Source organism: Fukomys damarensis, unplaced genomic scaffold (genome assembly GCF_012274545.1).
Source record: "Fukomys damarensis isolate Sample0158 unplaced genomic scaffold, DMR_v1.0_HiC HiC_scaffold_15, whole genome shotgun sequence".
NCBI classification, from domain to species: Eukaryota; Metazoa; Chordata; class Mammalia; order Rodentia; family Bathyergidae; genus Fukomys; species Fukomys damarensis.
In genome coordinates, this window is record NW_022900927.1 from 29,649,485 (window position 1) to 29,669,084 (window position 19,600).

General features: G+C 42.6%; 1 pseudogene; it reads left to right on the plus strand.

Annotated features, from left to right (window-relative positions):
- Window positions 1–19,027, plus strand: part of LOC117286148 — a 37,124-nt pseudogene extending 18,097 nt beyond the window's left edge.
- The last annotated feature ends 573 nt before the right edge of the window (window positions 19,028–19,600 follow it).

Consider the following 19,600-nt stretch of genomic DNA (forward strand, 5'->3'; position numbering starts at 1 on the left):
GGGTCCTTCGGATCTCCCAACACGCAGATGGAAGAAGTGCGCTCTTCTACACTTGAGTCTGGGCAGACATTGTGAACCAATCTTATAAATTCTTATATTTTTGTACCTTGCATTAAATCTGTTTCTCTAGTAAGCACAGAGGTAAAACAAGTATGCCAAAATTAGTTTTCCTTTATAAAAGTAATAATCAAGAATTCACACTAACGATAAAGACAAAATGTCAAAAACTAAACTAAGACAAGTATAAGATCTATAATGGAAGACTTACAAATTCTACTTAGAAATAGAAAAGATGACTTGAGTAAGTGGAAAGGTATCCTTTGCTTTTTTTTTTTTCCTTTGCTCCTAAATGAAAGGATTTAATATTGTGTACATACTAATTGCCTCCAGGCTGGGGATTTAGCTCAGTGATTCCATTGCCTGCCTTGTGAGTGCAAGGTCCTGAGTTCAATCCCTGGTACAAAAAAAAAACAAAAAACAAACGAAGTCTTCCTAATTGCCCCCTAAATTAAGGTATATAATCTTAGTATGATCACAGTAAAAATACATTTTAAAATAGTTTGGAGGGATAAAAATGTTCTTTTAACTGGAATAAATATGCAAGAATATCCAAAAAGATACTAATCCTCCCAGTACCAGATATTAAACATTATTCCAAAACTTATAAAAGGAATTAGACAGGTATGGTGGCACAAGCCTGTAATCCCAACATTCTGGGAGGCTGAGGCAGGAGGATCATAAATTCAAGCTGATCCTGGATGATTTAGTGAGACATTGTCTAAAAAATTTTTTTCTTTAATGAGACAGGTTCTCATGTTGTTCAGTTTAGCTTTGAAAACTCACTATGTAGCCCAGGACAACCTTGAACTCACAGCGATCCTCCTGCTTCAGCCTCCCAAGTGCTGGGATTACAAGCATGCACCACCATGCCCAGCCCTTAAATTTTTTTTTAAATTACAAGTCTGGGAATGTAGCTAAGTATACAGATGCTGGGTTCAATCCACAGTACAGAAAGGAAGGAGAGAGAGAGAGGGGCAGGAATGGGTAGGGAGAGAAAAGAAAGAGACTTGTAGGTATTAATATAAGGAAAGATAAAACAGTTTACAGAGTAAGATGTATGTATAATGCCATTTGCACACAAAAAACTGCATACATATATATACATAATATAACTGTAAAGTTTATATCAAACTTTAAGTATTAGTTACTCTAAAGAATAAGATTGAAAGTGGGGCAGGGAAACATGGGGAAAATTGCCTTTTATTCTGTTTGTTTTGAAACAGGATCTAGCTTTGTAGTACACTTTTTTTTTTTTTTTTTTTTTTGTAGTACATTACCTTGAACTCACTCTGTAGCCCAGGCTGGCCTCAAACCCTTGGTAATCCTCCTGCCTCAGCTTCCCAAGTGCTGGGATTTCAGATGTGTGCCACCATCCCCAGGCTACTTTGTGTTATTTTTGGGGATTCACTTAGAAGATTAATTGGGCCTGAGACACAGTGGTAGCACACAACCTGCATGAGGCCCTTGATTCAACTCTCAGCACCACAAAAACTAGATTACTTATCTTGGTACCGGCAATCGAACTCAGGACCTTGTGCTTGTAAGGCAGTTGGCAGAACCACTGAGCTAAATCCCTGGCCAAAACTAGATTAATTATCTATGAGATCAATAAAGTTATTTTTTTTTTCCCAGTTGTGGTAGCACATGCCTGCAATCCCAGCACTGGGGAGGCTGAGGCAGGAGGATCATTAGTTCAAGGCTAGCCTAACTTGTATAGCAAAATCTTGTCTCAAAAAAAAACCAATAGAGGGCCGGGGGTTTAGCTCAGCAGTTTGGTGGCCTGCCTTGCAAGTGCAAGGACCCAAATTCAATCCCCAGTACAAAAAAACAAAAAACAAAAAAACAATAGAAGCCAGGTGTGGTGGCGCACACCTGTAATCCCAGCACTCGGGAGGCTGAGGCAGGAGGATTGCTGTGAGTTCAAGACCAGCCTGAGCTACATAGTGAGTTCCAGGTCAGTCTCAACTACATAGCAAGACCTTGTCTCAAAAAACCAAAAAAAACCAAAAAAACCCAATAGAATATTTACATTTTTAAATGTGGAAAATATTCATTATTCATAATGAGAAGAAAAACTAGGAAGTCAAAAACCTCTCGAAGAATGGATTTCAATTCAGCACATTCTGTGGTTGGTAGTGCATTATGTGGTCTTTGACATTCTCTGTCATCAATGACTTTGTAATGAAATGAGTTTGAGACGCACTGCATGCCTTATCTCTTTGAGTCACATAAATGAGCACACTGAGGTTCTTCAGTAAAGAAAGCCACTGAACTTTTGAACCGTGGTGTTATGGTTTATATTTAAAATGTCCCCCACCGCCTCACGCACTCATAAAGTAGGGCTTTGGGGAGGTGACTGGGTCATGGGCATGTGATACTCCTCAATAGGTTAGTCCACTGGTGGGTTTTAGCAGGGTGTGATGTCAGCGGAGGACGAGGTGAGTCACTGTGGGCGTGGCCTGGAATTCCTCCTCCTTCATCCCTCTCTGCTTCCACTGCCATGTCAGGCCCTCTTCCTCCTCTGCCACACTGCCCTGCCTTGGACCAAAATAAACCTTTCCATCTTTAAATTGTGGGTGCTGGGTATTGTTTCTCAGCTACAAGAAAGTAATATACATGGTTTACTTATTCCAATTTTATCTTTTTTTGGGGGGGGGTTTGTTTTGTTTTGTTTTGAGACAGGGTCTCACTATGTAGTTAAGACTGACAACGGAACTCACTATGTAGCCCAGGCTGGTCTCGAACTCACAACAATCCTCCTGCCTCAGCCTCCCAAGTGCTGGGATTACAGGCGTGCGCCACCACGCCCAGCACTTAATCCAGTTTTAAATGTTGGCCTGACTGCTGATCTACTTCTGTAGTCTTTGTCTCATCACTATACCTCGTAGACACCAAAGACTTTAAATGGAAGATGTGGTCCAGATGGAGTGTTGTAGTCGGGGTTTTGGCGAGGGAATATATTTAATACAGGAAACACAATTTATAGGATTATTTTGATATTTATTTTATGATATTTATGACATTTAAAAGTCAAATACAAGCCGGGCGTGGTGGCGCACACTTGTAATCCCAGCACTGTGATCTCTCTGAGTTTTTGAGACCAGCCTGGGCTACATAGTGAGTTCCAGATCAGTCTCAACTACATAGTGAGACACTGTCTCAAAAAAAAAAGGTAAAAGTCAAATACAGAGAATTTTAGAAACCCAAAGAATCCAGTGAAGGGCCTGGATCCCACAACAATTGTCCCGCACGAGGCCAGCCACTGGTCTAGAGCCTACGGCGATGCCTTACGCTTGTCGGTATTGAGGGTCTGCGCCTGGAAGATCAAAGGCAGTGCAGTGGAAGCCAGAAAAGCTGCGCCAGCGGGTAAAGGATGTGTGCCGGGAGGCAGAGAGATCGGTACTCAAGCCAGGAAGTGGTGCACACCGAGATGATCAGAGCTCCCCTGAGGAGGAGAGCAGCCATCCCCAGCAACAGCAAGGCCCTGAGCTCCGACAAGAACTGCCAAGCTCGCATCAGGAAAGCCATCTGCAGCAAGCTTCTCCTGGTAAATCGACAGCCCTCGCTCTTCCCCTCCAGATCTCCTTTTATGGCTATTGGCACCAATCCTCAGGTGGATCTTCAGGCTGATTCAGTTCAGCTGGGCGTTACAAGTTGGCCATTAGTGAATCCACCACAGAGAGGATGGTAAAATGCAAACAGAAATGCCATCATAAGATGGGGATACTTTCACTACCACACATGCAATCAGGAGAGACCACAGCTAGCTTGGGAAATACTGGCAGACTCATTACTTTAGTCCATAACTAAAAGCTTGAAACCCCAAGAAGTCACAAGACTGATCGTGCATGGAAATAGAATTTAAAAACCTTTCCCCAACTTCCTTGTATGACGTTAAAAATATATACAGTATTAGCTGTCAGGGCGACAGAAATCAGGTCAGTGGTTGCCTGGCAGAAGATGAGCAAGACTAACTGCTGGAGCCATGAGCACTGACAGAATTCCTCACATCTTCCTGGGGTGTCTTAGTTACTTACCTTGTCACTAAGATACAATACCTGACACCCACCATTTAAATGAGGAGTGGCTTATTTGGGCTCACAGTTTCAGAAATTTCATTCGATGATTAGCAGGCTGCAAAGCAGAAGCAGCGTGGGAGAGGGGTATAGTGGAAGAAAGTGCGATTACAGTGGCCAGGAAAGAGTGAGAAGGGAGGAGCCAGGTAGGGAGGTGCCCCCTTCCAGTCACACCCACGCCACCTTCTTCTGACCCAGCCCTTCGAACAGCACTTTCAGCTCTGAACGCTTCAGTGGAAACCCCACGACACAGTCCCCTTCCAAGAGCCCACCTCCGAACACAAGAGGCTTTGGGAAACAGTCTCCATCTAAACCCTAACATCAGCGATGGTTACGTGGGTGCGTTTGGCAGAACTTCCCCATCTAAAATCTGTACATTTTACTACAAATGAACTAAACCTCAAGGAAATGAGTCTAAAGAGACATGCATATTAATTTAAAGATATTAAGGGACAGAATGGCACTGTGGTTGAAAAGCACAGGTTCTAGGGCCAAACTCCCTGGGTTCATATCACTGCCTCACCACCTTCTAGGTATTGGCCACAGTCAAGTTCCTGAGTCTGTCTGTGAAACAGGGTCACTAACCTTACCTCTGTGGTAGGATCTATGAAGATTAAATATATGAAACAATACATCTGGGTCAGAGCCTACCTCATAATAAATACTCAGTAGATGTTAGCTTCTATTTTGAGTTATGATGGGGGGTAGAGATGTAACCCAGAATAGCATTTGACTATTTCCCAGTTACAGTGATACAAGCAGGAAAGCTTTTTGAAAAAATGTATCATGGGTTCCCAGTCTGCGAGCCTAGAAATATGCATTAAATAGAACTTGGTGTTTTCATTCTCTGGATTTCTATAGCTATTTCTATTTCTATAACTATAGCTAAAAAGTATCAAGGTCATAACTGAAAAGAGGAAAGAAAAATACACAATGATAGACTGAAATTAGAGGTATGGGTACAGCCTCTAGGGAGCCTACATTAAAGGTTCCCATAGAGGAACTTCAAATGTCTGTGGAGATCAAGGGGCTGCAGATGGCCATTTTGTAGAATGGCTGCATTCTGGTGGCTAACCAGTATCCCCAAGGACACCAGACGTTGCTTTCTGAGGAAAGAGGTCCGCAAACAGGAGGAGGAATGTGCACTCAGCTAAATTCTGTGCCCTTGGCAGGAGATGGTCATTGGTTTAAAGGTGCCCAAGCTCCCTGCTCATGACCTACAAGGATGTAGAGACCTATACTCCCTCTCACCAAGGTCTGGGCCCTATGCCACTCCCCAACGCTCCATGGAGGTGATGCCTGTAATGTTTGGGGACAGCTGCATCATCACTTCCCTGTCGTGATGCTCAAGTGTGCCTCTGTACCAGGTGTGAGACTAAATAGGTAGGAAATGCAGGGAACTGAGGAGTGTTCTCTAACAGAGAAATCTGTCTGCACTCCTTGGAAAGTGACAGAAGAAAGAGACCTAATTCTATCCTGTGAGGCTGAGATTAGCATGCCAACCAGATCATGGATTTCTGTTCTTATATCACTTCCTCCTCTGGACCATATCCCCCCTTGAGTATGTCAGTGCCAGCAAGATGTATGACAAAGACAAAGAGAAGAAGTAGGCAAACACACTTTGGCTGAAATGAAAGGTAGAGAAGTCTTTCTTTCGTTTTATTTTTTAATATGTTTTTTATTGGTACATTTTAGGTATACAATACCGATACAGTCATCATTGGGATCGTGTACCTTTACAAGACAGATCTTGGTTCTTATTTTTTCCCCATTCCCCTGCCCTCCCTTGCCCCCTCCATCCTTCCCTATTTACAAAGACTTTGTTTCTTTTATTTTCCTTTTATCTTATTTTTTCTTTTCCCTTCTTACCTTTCCCTTACCCCTCCCACTTTCCCTACACCTTTAAACCTTTTCTTCCTATTACACAACATCAATTATACAGTTTGACCCTTATTTACACTTTTATCACACCAGAGAGACTATGGTATTTACACACGTGTGTCCTATTAATTTCACTTAACAGTATGTCCTCCAGTGGGCATCCAAATAGCTATAAATGTCTCTAGTTTCTTGTTCTTTATGGCTGAGTAGTACTACATTTTATTTTAAAAACCCACATCTTTATCCAGTCTCCAGTTGATGGGCATCTGGGCTGTTTCCAAGTTTTAGCTATTACAAACTGTGCCTCTATAAACATGGGTGAGCATATATCACTATGGTATGATTCTTTTAATTCTTTTGGGTAGATATCCAGCAGGGGAATAGCTGGGTCAAATGGGACCTCCAATCCTAGTTCTTCGAGGTATCTCCATATTGATTTCCACAGCGGTTGCACCAGACTGCACTCCCACCAACAATGGAGAAGGGTTCCTTTCTCCCCACACCCCCACCAGCATTTGTTATTGGATGATCTTTTGATAGCAGCCATTGTTTCTGGGGTGAGGTGGAATCTCAGTGTTGTTTTCATCTGCATCCCTCAAATGACCAGTGATGTTGACATTTTTTCATATGTTTACTTGCTGTTACTTCTTTGAGAAATGTCTGTTCATTTCAGATGCCCATTCTTGAATTGGGTCTTTATGTTTGGGGCGTCTGATTTTTTTTTTTTTTTTGAGTTCTCTATATATTCTAGATAGTAGGCCTTTGTCTGAGGAACAGCTGGTAAAAATTTGTTTCCCACATTGTAGGCTATCTCTTAGCTCTGTTGGTAGCTTCTCTTGCAGTGCAGAAGCTTTTTAAAAAGATGAAGGCCAGGGATTTAGCTCAGTGGTTCCAGTGTCTGCCATGCAAGGGCCTGAGTTCAATGCCCCGGTACAATAAATGAATGAATGAATGAGTGAATGAATGAAAAGAAAGAAAGATGAGATCCCAGTGTTGAATTTTTGTGTTAGTTCCCGTGCTACTGAGAATTTGTTCATGAAGTCTTTTCCGATACCAATGTCTTCAAGAGTTCTACCTAGCTTATCTCCTAGCACATTTAGTGTTTCTATTTTAATATTTAGATCTTTAATCCATTTGGATTTAAATTTAGTGCATGGTGAAAGATGGGGATCTAGTTTTAATCTTTGGCAGGTTGAAATCCACTTTTTCCAACACCATTTATCAAAGAGGCTATCTTTCCTCCAGTGAGGATGGTTGGCTCCTTTGTCAAAGATGAGGTAGCCAAGTATGTCTGGAGTTGTTTCTGCATCTTCTAATCTCTTCCGTTGGTTCTCGGTGTCTGTTTCTTTGCCAGTACCATGATGTTTTTAACACAATGGCTTTGTAGTATAGTTTCAAGTGATATCCCCTGCCATGCCTCTGTTGCCTAGAATTGCTTTTACTATTCTAGGTCTGTTGTAGTTCCAAATTAAATTGTGGATTGTTTTCTGTAGTTCTGTGATGTATAGTGTTGGGATTTCAATTGGGATTGCACTGAATCTGTATCAGTTTTGGAAGTATGGCCATTTTCATTATATTGGTTCTTCCTACCCAGGAATAAAGAATGTTTTTCCATTTTCTTATATCCTCTTTGATCTCTTTTTTCAGAGTGTTATCAATGTAGAGGTCTTTTTATTCCTTTGTTAGATTCATTCCTAGATATTTCTTTTCTTCTTTTTTTTTTTTTTATGCAATCGGGAAAGGAATTGTTTCCCTAATTTCTCTCTCAGTGAGTCTGCTATTTGTGTACAAGAAGGCTATTGATTTTTGAGTGTTTACCTTGTATCCAACTATGCTACAAAATCTGTCAATTAAGTTTAGAAGTCTTTTGGAGGAGTTTTTTGGGTCTTCTATATAGAGTACCATATCATCAGTGAATAATGACAGTGTAACCTCTTCCTTTCCTATCTATATTGCTTTTATTTCTTTCTCTTGTCTAAGTGCTCTGGCCAATGTTTCTAAAACTATATTGAACAGGAGTGGAGATGCTGGAAAGAGTAGTCTGTGTTTTAATTTTGAAAGCCTTAACATAATCACCTGATGCTGGAAAATGACTGTGGGTCATCTAACATATGCACAAAGGAAGACACTGGGTCCCACAGGTGTTGAGATTGCCAGTAGTATCTTTCTTTCTTCCATGTGCCTCAGCACCTATTTTTCATGGCATCATTGCCATTTATTGGATGGATACCATAGCTTGTACTGAACCTTTACAAGTATTATTACTCCCTGTGGCACTTTGTTTTTACCAAAAAAGGCATTTCTGGGGCTCATAGAAGCTAAATAACCCATCCAGGTCCTGCAGTTAGAAGTGGCTTCATGCCTGAGTGTGATTTCTCCATCCGCCTTCTGAGCCCTCTTGGGGCTCTTCTCCAAAAGACTAGGGACACAGCCCTTCCTTCCATCTCCATAGGACAGGGGCGTCTGTGAAATTATACAAAGCTTGACTGGGAAAGCTTCTAAATTTTAGTTTCACACTCATGAGTCCTTTAAAAACAGCCAATGGGTTTGGGGTATAGCTCCATGGCCGAACAGTTGCTGAGCATGTGCAAGTGAAAGGCCCTGGGTTCAGTCCCTCGCATCAAAAAACAAACAAACAGCAACAACAAAAAACCCAAATATATGCAGCATGTTCCAACTTTTTGGAACATCAGGAGGCATGAAAATAAATACCTTTGTAAATGCACTGTGTTTCTATGACATGGTTTTCCAAACAGATTTGGAAAGCTCAATTGAAGCAAAACACCTTTGAAAATACCACAAAGTCTGTATTACAGGATAGATCTTCTCCAGGCTCAAAACTATTCTTTCATATTTTTGTGTACATGAAAGCACATAAAATAAAAAACATAAATTGCAACAGGACTTCTGTTCTCCAGATGTCAAATTTGTTATTTTCATCTCAGCTCCTACTGGAGGACATGGGGAGAAATCATCAGAGACCTGTCTTCAATGCCTGTTAGTCACAGGCACTAGCACTCTGGTGGGCCTGTGGTTGGACATTCTTAGCCCTGGTGATGAAATGCATGATTTAAGATTTAATCCTTTGTCCTACCCTCCTTCTTCCTCCCACCCAGCCCAGCATGCTTATAGAGAAGGACACACACACACACACACACACACACACACACACACATACTCGCGCGCGTGCCAGCATTTAATCAAGGTTTTTTGTAGTCAAAAGCTATTTTAATGACCAAGTATCAGATAGATTGAATGACCTACCTTCTTAGATTTATTTGTTTGTTTGTTTTGTCAAGAAGATGAAGAACTTCTCTGTGATACTGACTCTGGAAGTTGGGTACCAGCAGTGCCAAACCAAGAAAAGGAGACTGGAAGTCTCTGCATCCCCCCACTTATCATCTTGGTTTTGCTTTTCTCAGCCATCCACCACAGAGAACAGTCCCAGGAGGAATTTAGCATAAAACAAAACATTCCTAATCCTCATAGTCTGGCTCCTGAAAAAGAGATGGGGAAAAGAATATCCTCATTTCTATTTCCCTTCCTTTACTCTGGGCCACTCTGGGCATCCAGAAAAAGTGTTGCTTCTAGACCAGCTACATCCCCAAAATCCAAAGTTTCAGCCACAGGGTGAGGCTGGGGGTCAGAAAGGTGAGGAAGACTGCTAGTTCATTCTAGGGCAAAGGGAAATGCTCATATTGTTTAAATACTGCTGGGTGCTTCCTCTGAGATTCTTTCTCTGCTCATTTGCCTGAAAGAATGGGCTTCTTTGTGCAGGCCTTGCCTTATGGATAAAAATGTTCCCTGAGGCTCCAAAGAACTCCCTCTTGCCCTGCAGGTCCATCACTTGAAGCAGGAACTCTTCGTGAAGACCAGCTCCCAAATTTTCATATGATCCACAGTCTTTTTTAGACTAAGACTAGAGAGTTTGGCAGGCATGGTGGTACACACCTGTAATTCCAGCACTCTTGAAGGTTGAGGTAGAAAGATTGCAAGTTCGATCGCAACCTGGGCAACTTAGTGACTTAGTGGTGACTTAGTGAGACTCTGTCTCAAAATTTAAAAATTATAAAAGGGGTAGGGATGCAGCTCAGTGTTAAGGCACTAGGTTCAATCCCCTGTATTGGAGTGGGGTTGGGGGAATCAGATACCATGAAACCTTGTGGAAGGAAGGAAGGAGATAATGCAGCAGGAACACGTGTTTTTAGTTGAGGAGTCTACCACAGCCTGATCTCCTGCCCACATCCCAGGTCCTGAGCTGGTCAGGATGACCAAGTCAAGAAGGAATGGGGGAGATCTGATGGGGAGAGGGCTCCCGAGACCCACCTGGACCACCGATACCCACGTGCTATCTGTTCTTGGTTTTGATCGTTCCTTCTCTGTTCATCCTCCAAGCTTCCCCAGAGTGATGTTTTAATTGTGGTCATCATTCCCATCCACTCACTGTTCTGTGGCTCCTACCATTTTCAGCTTTGGTTCTTAGCTGCTGTTCTGCTTTCATGCCCTTCATGTGCACAACACACTCCCAGAGCATTTTGCTGTGGTCTGGAAAAGTTTCCCCTAAAGGCTCATGTCTCCACAGCTTGGTCCCCAGCCTGTGATGCATTTGGTGGAAGCTTTAGGAGGTGAGACCTAGTGGGAGAAAGTGAGGTAATTGGGGGCTGCTCTTGAAGGAGATCCTGGAACCTTGGCCCTTTCCTCTCTGTGTCCGTCTCTGGTTGCTATGAGGTGAGTAGTTTCCTCTGTTATGTGCTCCCACCATGATGTTCTGTCTCACAACAAAGCGAAGGAGCCAAGCAACCATGGGCTGCAATCTCTGAAACTGAGCCAAAATCATTTTCCTCCTTTAAAATTGCTTATCTCAAGGATTTTATCACAATGACAAAAAGCTCATACAACTTCCATACTCAGTGAAGTTAATATGCCAGGGCTAAAGAAGGGATAGCATTCCAGCTAAGAACCACTGATTTGATTTGATTTATTTATTTTTTGGTACTGGGGAATCAAACTTGGGTCCTTGCACTTGTGAGGCAGGTGGCAGAACCACTGAGCTAAATCCCCAGCCCGGAACCACCGATTTTATCATGCACATTCCTTTGTACGGCACTCAAGGGCCATGCCAATCCAGACCCCATGGCCAGTCTCATCACATTTTATGTATCACATCCTCTGCATCCTATAGATGCATGGGCATCTATATCATGCTTTTTTGGGGGGGGTTCGTTTTTTTTAGACAGGTCTCACAATGTAGTTGAGACTGACCTGGAACTCACTGCGTAGCCCAGGCTGGCCTCGAACTCACAGGGATCCTCCCGCCTCAGGCTCCCGCGTGCTGGGATGACAGGCGGGCCTCACACCGCCTGGGTATACCGTGCTCTAAATGGACTCATATGCCTATAGCAATCCAGGCATGACTTAGATGTATGAAAATGTCCGAGCACATGGAAAGTCAAAATTGAAAGGATGGCAAGCACGATTGCACATGTGCCAAATGTATCCTCGTTAGCCAGTTGCTGGATATCAGGTCTTGGAGTTTTGAAAATGTTTCTATTAATTTGCTTATCAACTTGCTGTATACCTGTTTTAAGATACTTGCACTTCTCTTAACTGTACTTGTTACCGTTTTGTACTCTGAATTGCAGTTGTTCATGTTCCTTTCTCATCAGTTTTCAAGATTACAGGTATAAGTGGGAAATATAACCAGAAGTTCACTTCCTTCCTTTCAGGAGCCCTGAAAGCATCCTCACTTCTTTATTCCCCCTGCCCACACTGCCTCACTTTCTGGTTTTTAGCAGGCCTGACTGGCAAAGCCATGGCTGATCAGACACATTTCTTTTCTCCTTGCCTCTTTGGAACAAGCACACGCTTCCTTTGAGCTTTTCTGAGCCCCATATTTTTGTCCTATTTAGGTTCCTAATGAGCCTTAGCTGAAGAAGAGGAAGCAGGGCTGACAACTGGCAGTGATATGTATAGGTGAAATTCCCGCAAACCCAGAATTTGTTGGCCTCTACATTTAATTTTGCTAAGTCTTCTTTCCTGTTGTCTCTGTTTTAGACCTTCTTGTGTCTGGTAGGGTGATCGGAAGCATGTAGATCTGCTGCCAGAACAGATGTGAGACTAATCTTCACTGCCACTGTGATGTACATAAGAGGACAGGTTAGAAGAGACTCTCAGCTTCAACTTGTTACCTCTGTCCCACGAGCTGCAAATCAGCCTCAAGTGTGAGTGACAAGCCAGATGAACAAGTCCCAGGACTCATCTTCCAATTAGGGTTGTGTTAGGGTCTACATCTAGATGTCCCTCAGAGGCTCAAGGGCTTATAAGTGGGCTTTGTGGAGGTGACTGGATCATGGGGTATGCTACTTGTCATGCCCAGTGAGAAAGACAGTAGTAGAGTACTCAGTTCCAGAAAGTCCGAATACAGCTACACCATCTCCGGTGCCAGAAAACATCTGCACCACTGCCCGGTCTGAGGAGCACAGGCCACACTATCTCTGCCCCCAGACTCCTTAAGGCAGTAACTGGACCAAAGCCCAGCAACCACCTCCCTCTTAATCTCCCCCTTAAAAACCTTGGCTCACCCTCTGCTCTGGGCTGACTCCCTGTTGAGATCAGCTCCCTTGCACCAGCATGAATAAACAGCCTGGTTGCTTACACAAAGCCTGCCTGGATGGATTACCCCAGTGACGGGAGTTTGTAGCTAAATGTGATGTTGAGAAGTGAAGCCTGGTTGGAGGAGGTGGGTCACTGGGGGCGTGGCCTGGAAGGGTGTATATCTCTGTTTCCTGCCTGCCATATCATAATCTGATTCTCCTCTGCCATGCCTCTCTGCCATGCTGCCCTGCTTTGGAATCATCTGAGTATGGACTGAAACCTCTCTAAACTGTGAGCCAAAATAAACCTGTCTTTGCTGGGTGTGGTGGTGCATGCCTGTAATCCCAGCACTCGGGAGGCTGAAGCAGGAGGATCGCTGTGAGTTTGAGACCAGCCTGGACTACACAGTGAGTTCCAGGTCAATCTCAAGTACATAGTGAGACCCTGTCTCAAAAAAAAAAAAATCTTTAACCTGTGGGTATCAGGTATTTTGCCTCAACAATGAGAAAGTAATTAAGGCAGGTTGCTCTCAGTTCTCAAACCCTGGAGGCCCATGTGCTACCTGGGTGATTGTTAAGCCTTTGCATTTCCATACCTCTCTAGTGGAATGGCCAGAACTTCTGAAGGAGAGGCTAGGACTGCTTCTATAACACAGTCCCCTGGTGCTGCACATGCTGACTTCTGTGAGGACTTGTGGGGTCACAGGGTCATGTCACTGTGTCTTGGTAAGTGCTTCATACTAAGACAGCATTGCCAGCAAAGTCCACAGTCCAAGAACAGAGTTTGAGGTCAGATCCCGGCTCTGCCACATATTGGCAGGTAACCAAAAGAAAATAACTTCACCTCTCTGTACCCTAGTGTCCTCTCTGTTAAAATAAAGACGATGATAGTGAGGCAGGAGATTAGGGTGGGGCAAACCAGCTGGGCAATTGCTTGTGACCTGTTAATCTCAGGGACCTATCAGTTACGGAGATGAATAGCTTCCAAGCCCTGTACTTAATGCCAGTCAGAGAATCCGGTCTTCAATTCTTCTGGCACAACATCAAGCAGGTCTTTTATAGGACAGCCTAGATCTGACGTCAGATTTGGGGTGGAAAAGATAGCGGTCATTATGGTCGAGGCTGCTGTGAGCCTTTTCACCAGCCCACCATGCACTCTGCAGGCCATGCGTCTTTCCCTACCTTAAATGGTCAACACGCACTCTGCACAGCACTTTTTTTAGAGCATTTCTTTGCCTTTTTTTTTTTGTCCCTACTTTTTAATAAATGCAAACCTCTATATTTTTTCATTTGTCTTTAAGACAGCAAGAGCCTGGAAAGCACCACTGGCCCCACACCATCTGACAATAGTACCTGTCACTTAGGATTGTTTGAAGACCTAATGAATGTATATAAAATGCAAGGTTTCTGGCACATGGGAAGTGCTTAATAAAGGGTAGCTCTTATTTCCTGCCCATTGGGTCCCAGGTTTTATTCTTAGGCCATCTTGACAATTTATGCCACAGTTGTATGACTCTCTCCTAGTGCTTAGTATGTTCTTACTAAATACCTTGTTCTTTTAACTTGGCATCATGCTAAGAGGCTAGACCTAGAAAATGATCAGATGTATTATTTTTTACAAATCAAAATTAATATATAACTACTGAAATTTTAAAATGTTCACATTAGGAATCACAGTGATATGTCTACCATCAGCATACACTGACCTAGTTCAACTTCAGTTCAGGGAGTTGAGGCTCAGAGAGGCTAAGTGGATTTTCAAAAGTCACACGGGATGGTTGGAAAAACCAGAGCTTGAGGAATTTAGGTCTCATTCTAACCAGGCTGGTGTTCTAAATTCCAAAGGCACTTTAGAATGTACTGAAAAGGGAACATCCTTTATTTAGCCTGACCTTAGGAGCTGAAATAAACCTGTTAAATTGGCTACAAAGGAAACCTCCCTTTTGTACACAGCAGTAGAGGAAGCTGAAAGCACAACTTCACCCCATTTTCTCCCTGCCAGCCCTTGAGGGGGACACTGGGTAACAGTGCCCAGCACAAAGGAGGCTGAAGAACCTGAGTCCTGAGGCATCCGTGTACTGGAGCCCTCACCCCAACCCCAGAGCTGTGACTTCTGGTGGCTGGTTATGCTGCAGACAGGGGCTTACTACAGCCAGAGAAGCTCGGAGCAAAAGCTTCAGAGTCAGATGGGCCTGGGTTCTGATCCTCATCACTCACATGTTTGACCTTGGACAAATCACTTAGCCTTTCCAAACCTCAGTCCTCTTCTGCAACAGTCTTGTCGGGTTTTGGAAAAAACAAAGTTTAGAGAAACTGTTTAATACAACAGGGGTAGCTTTTGTTTTTACTTTAATGGGCATTTTCCTAGACTGAATGATCACATGTAGTGAAATACAATTAGCTTGTAAGAGAGTTTTAAAGCAATCAAGAATAGAAAAGCTGTACGCTGAGAGGTTGGATTTTAAATGTCTCTTCTAATCATGTGAGTGATTCTATATATCTTTAATACAAGAATGTAATTACTTTCCAAAAGTAAATTTTTCAGGAAATAAAATTATAAATTATATTAAAATGATTTTCCTTGGGGAGAAATGAGATACCTCATTTCAATTTGGTATATGGATGGACAAGACTCAAGCTGGTCCAAACAATGTTTTCTCCTTTCTTTTTTTTTTTTTTTTTCTTGCCTGCCTGCCTGACTTCCCTCCCTCCCTCCTTCCTTCCTTTTCCTTTTCTTCCTTGTTGTTGTTGTTATTTGGTTGGTTGGTTGTTTTTTCAGGGCTGACGATTGAACCCAGAGCTTCATTCAAACTAGTCAAATTCTCTCCCCTGAGCTGCATCCCAGCCCTAAGTTTATTTTTTGACTGATACATTAAAACTACATATTTATGAGATACTATGTGAAGTTTTGATGCATGTACACATTGTACAATGTTTAGATGAGGTTAAAGTATCTCTTCAAACTATGATTTTTTTTTTTTCTGGTACTGGGAATCAAACTCAGGACCTTATGCTTGCCAGGCAGGTGTAGCACCACTGAGCTACATCCCTGGCAAACTATGATTTCTTTATAGTGAAACATTCAGAATTCTGTCTTCTAGCTTTCTGAAATGTGCAGCACATAACTGTTATTTACAGCCCACCAAAACTTCATATTCCTTTTTGTTCTTTTGTTTTGTTTTTTTTTTTTTTTTTTTTGAGGCAAGGTCTCGCTATGTAGTTCAGGCTGGCCTTGAACTCTCAGTGATCCTCCTGCCTCAGCTTCCCAAGTGTTGGGATTAAAGCATGTGCCACCGCACCAGGCAGAATTTTGTATTCTTAACTGTGATTTAGTGCCTACTGGTCACCCTTTCCTCACTCCCTCCTTCCTCCTCTCCCCAACCTTCTGTAACTGCCATTCCAATCTCAACTTCTATGAGAGCAACTTTTCCCCCTTATTCCCCCCCCTAAGGAACCCATGATCTGCCTTCCATCACTACATTAGTTTGCAATCTTCTAGAGTATTATATAGATGTAATAATACAATACATACTCTATGTCTGGCTTTTTTCATTCAGTATAATTATTTTTAAATTCATCCGTATTGCTGTTGTTTTACTGCTGAATAGTATTTCATTGAACCATACTTTGTTTATCCATTTGCCTGTTTGTGAGCATTTAAATTGTTTTCAGCTTAGGGTTATTAAAAATAAAGCTACTGCCACGCATGTTGGCACTGGCCTGTAATCCAAGCTGAGACAGGGAATCTCCCTGAGTTTGAGACCAACCTGGGCTGCATGGTGAGTTCAAGGCCAGCCTGAACTACAAAGCAAGACCCTGTCTCAAAAAACTGTTATGTATATTTGTGTACAAGCCTCTGTAGGCACATGGTTTCCTTTCTCTTGGTTAAATACATAGGAGTAGAATGGATAAGTCACTTGGGAGATGTATACTGTCAAGCTTTTTCCAAATTAGTTGGACCATTTTGCATTCAACCCGTGGTGCATAAGGGAGAGCACTGTTCGCTCCACATCCTGTGCAGCCCTTGCTGTGGTCACACTTTGACTTTAGCCATTCTCACAGGCACATATAGTACTTCATTGTGGTTTTAATGTTTTATTTCTCTAGTAAATAATATTTAGCATCTTTTCATGTACTTATTTGCCATCTGTATTTTTCTGAATGAAATCTTTTGCCTTTTATTGTTGTTGTTGTTGTCATCAGCGTTGTTGTTGTTGTTTTAACTCCCCATGTAGTCCAGACTGGCCTGAACTCTAGATCCTTCTGCCTCGGTTCCCCAGGGCTGGTACTGCTGCCAAGTGCCACCATGCCTGGCTTGATTTTTTGGTCTGATTGCACTGTCATTTGCTGAGAGAAGTGATATTAATGTCCAGCTGTGACTGTGGGTGTGTGTCTTCCCTCTTGGCATCGCTCAGATGACCTCAGACATTGAGAGGAAGTGATCCTTCCTCCTCAGCCTCCCAAGTAGCTGGAACTACAGACCTGGACTACTGTGCCTTGCCAGAAAGAGATCCACAATTTTGTTTGTTTGTTTGTTTGTTTTGGTACCAGGGATCGAACTTGGGTCCTTGCGCTTGCAAGGCAGGCCACCGAACCGCTGAGCTAAATCCCCGGCCCTAGGTCCACAATTTTGATGAGGTTCAGCTTATCAGTTTTTTCTTTTAGGAACTGTGCTTTTGGATAGCGAGAAGGGGACAAAGAGATGGATCTCTTGCAATAAAGAAGTGCCCCGAGGGAAAAAGCATGAGGGGTGAGGAAGAGGGGAAGGGGAAATAAGTAGAATAAACTTATGTCATGTACAGGAACTTAATAATCTCAATAAATGTAAACATTAGAGGCCATAACATGAGCTAAGATTAATACTATCAACAAGAATGAAAACAACAGCAACAAAAATGGGATAGGAGAATTGAAGGAGGGAGGGAGGGCTGAGGAAGAAGAGGAAGGGGATTTTAAAAAACAACAAGCTTTGGTATGTATGTATGACCAGTCCCCAAAGATGACTGTAAACTGCATGGACTGCAAACATATACTAATAAAACAAGAAGTTAAAAATGAAGGAAAAGGAATTGTGCTTTTGGGCTGGGCCTGGTGGCACAATCCTGTAAAACCCAGCACTGCTGAGGCAGGAGGCTTGCAGTGAGTTCAAGGCTAGCCTGGGGTACATAGTGAATCCAAGGCCAGCTTGAGCTACATATCAAGACCTTGTCAGTAAAAAACAAAAACAAAAAGTTGTGGTTAAAAAATGTTATAGCTTTAGGTTTTACATTTATTGTCTAATTTAATTATTTCTTCATAATGGTGTGATGTATAGATTGAATTTTATTAAATTATATACAAAAAGTACCTGAACACCTCTTGGTTCCTGTACCACTTCTTAAAAGAATTGTTCTTTCTCTAGAGTTGCCTTTGTATCTTTCTTAAAAATTGATTGACCAAATATGTATTTTGGGGGGCATTTTTGGACTGGGAACTGCAGTCAGAGCCTCACACCTGCCAAGCAGGCACTGTCCAGCTGAGCTACATCCCCAGCCTTTGGTTTTCATTTTTTGAGACAGGGTCTTATTATGAAACCCAGCTGAAGTCACTATGTAGCCCAGGCTGGGCGCGAACTCATGACCCTCTTGCTGTCTCCTGGTCCTGGGATTATAGGTGTATACCACTCTACCTGGCTATTAATCAGTTTTCAAAAATTCAGTTTGACAGGAACAGCTCTGGGGCAAGTAAGAGCCGGATGGGCGCTGGGCAACGCTGCACTTCACTGAGGAAACAAGTAAACATGGGCAAAGGAGATCCTACGAAGCCGAGAAGCAAAATGTCATCATGTGCATTCTTCGTGCAAACTTGTGGGAGGGGTACAAGAAGAAGCGTCCAACAGCCTCTCAGAGTTTTCTAAGAAGGGCTCAGAGAAGAGGACTGCCACGCCTGCTGAAGAGAAAGGAACGTGTGAAGATACAGCGGACAAGGCCTGTTATGAAAGAGAAACGAAAACCTGCATCCCGCCTGACGGGAAACAAAAACGAAGTTCAAGGATCCCAATGCGCCCAAGAGGCCTCCTTTGGCCTTCTTGTTCTGCTCCGAGTATCGCCCCAAAATCAAAGGCGAACATCCCAGCCTGTCCACCGGTGACGGCGCAAAGCAACTGGGAGAGATGTGGAATAATCCAGATGTGGCTGTTGACAGGCAGCCTTAGAGCAGGGGGCTGCCAAGCTGAAGGTAAAGTATGTAAAGGACATCGCTGCCTTCCGAGCTCAGGAAAACCTGAGGCAACAAGAAAGGGAGTTGTCAAGGCTGAAGAAAGCAAGAAAAAGAAGGAGGAAGAGGAAGAAGATGATGATGACGAATAAGTTGATTCTAGTGCACTTTTTTTGTCTCTAATGCATTTAACCCAGCTGCTCACAACTTTTAAAGAAAAAAAAACCTGAAATATAAGGCTGTGTCAGATTTGTTTCCAAACTGTGCAGTGTCTTTGTTTGTATAGTTAACACACTACCGTGTGTGTCAATAGCCTGGTTCCTGTGGTATTTACAGTACCCACTATAACTTGTCTGGTACAGTATGGAGGTTGTCAATGGTGTGGAAAGTTTTTTTTCCGGCAAGGAAATTTAAAGCAGGTTCTTGCTGGGGTACAACATAAATTAGTTATATTTGGGGATGATAATTTTTCATCTTCAGTTGTCTCTGATGCAGCTTATATAAAACATTTGTTTTTCTGTTTACCGAATACCTTTCTGTAATTGCAAAGAAACAGTTGCAATTGTCTTGTTGACTTACTGAATGCTTCTAAGTAAATACAATTTTTATTTTAAAATATAGACAATTCAATGGCATTAATCGTAGTCACACCGCTATGCAGCCAGCCATCACCAGTATTTTCCTCAAAATTCACATTTTAATCTCATTTTTTTCTTTAAAAACTCAGGAATTTTGAGTGACATTTCATTATGCTGCCTGTTTTATATTGTTTTTGGGGGGAGGGTTGTTTGTTTT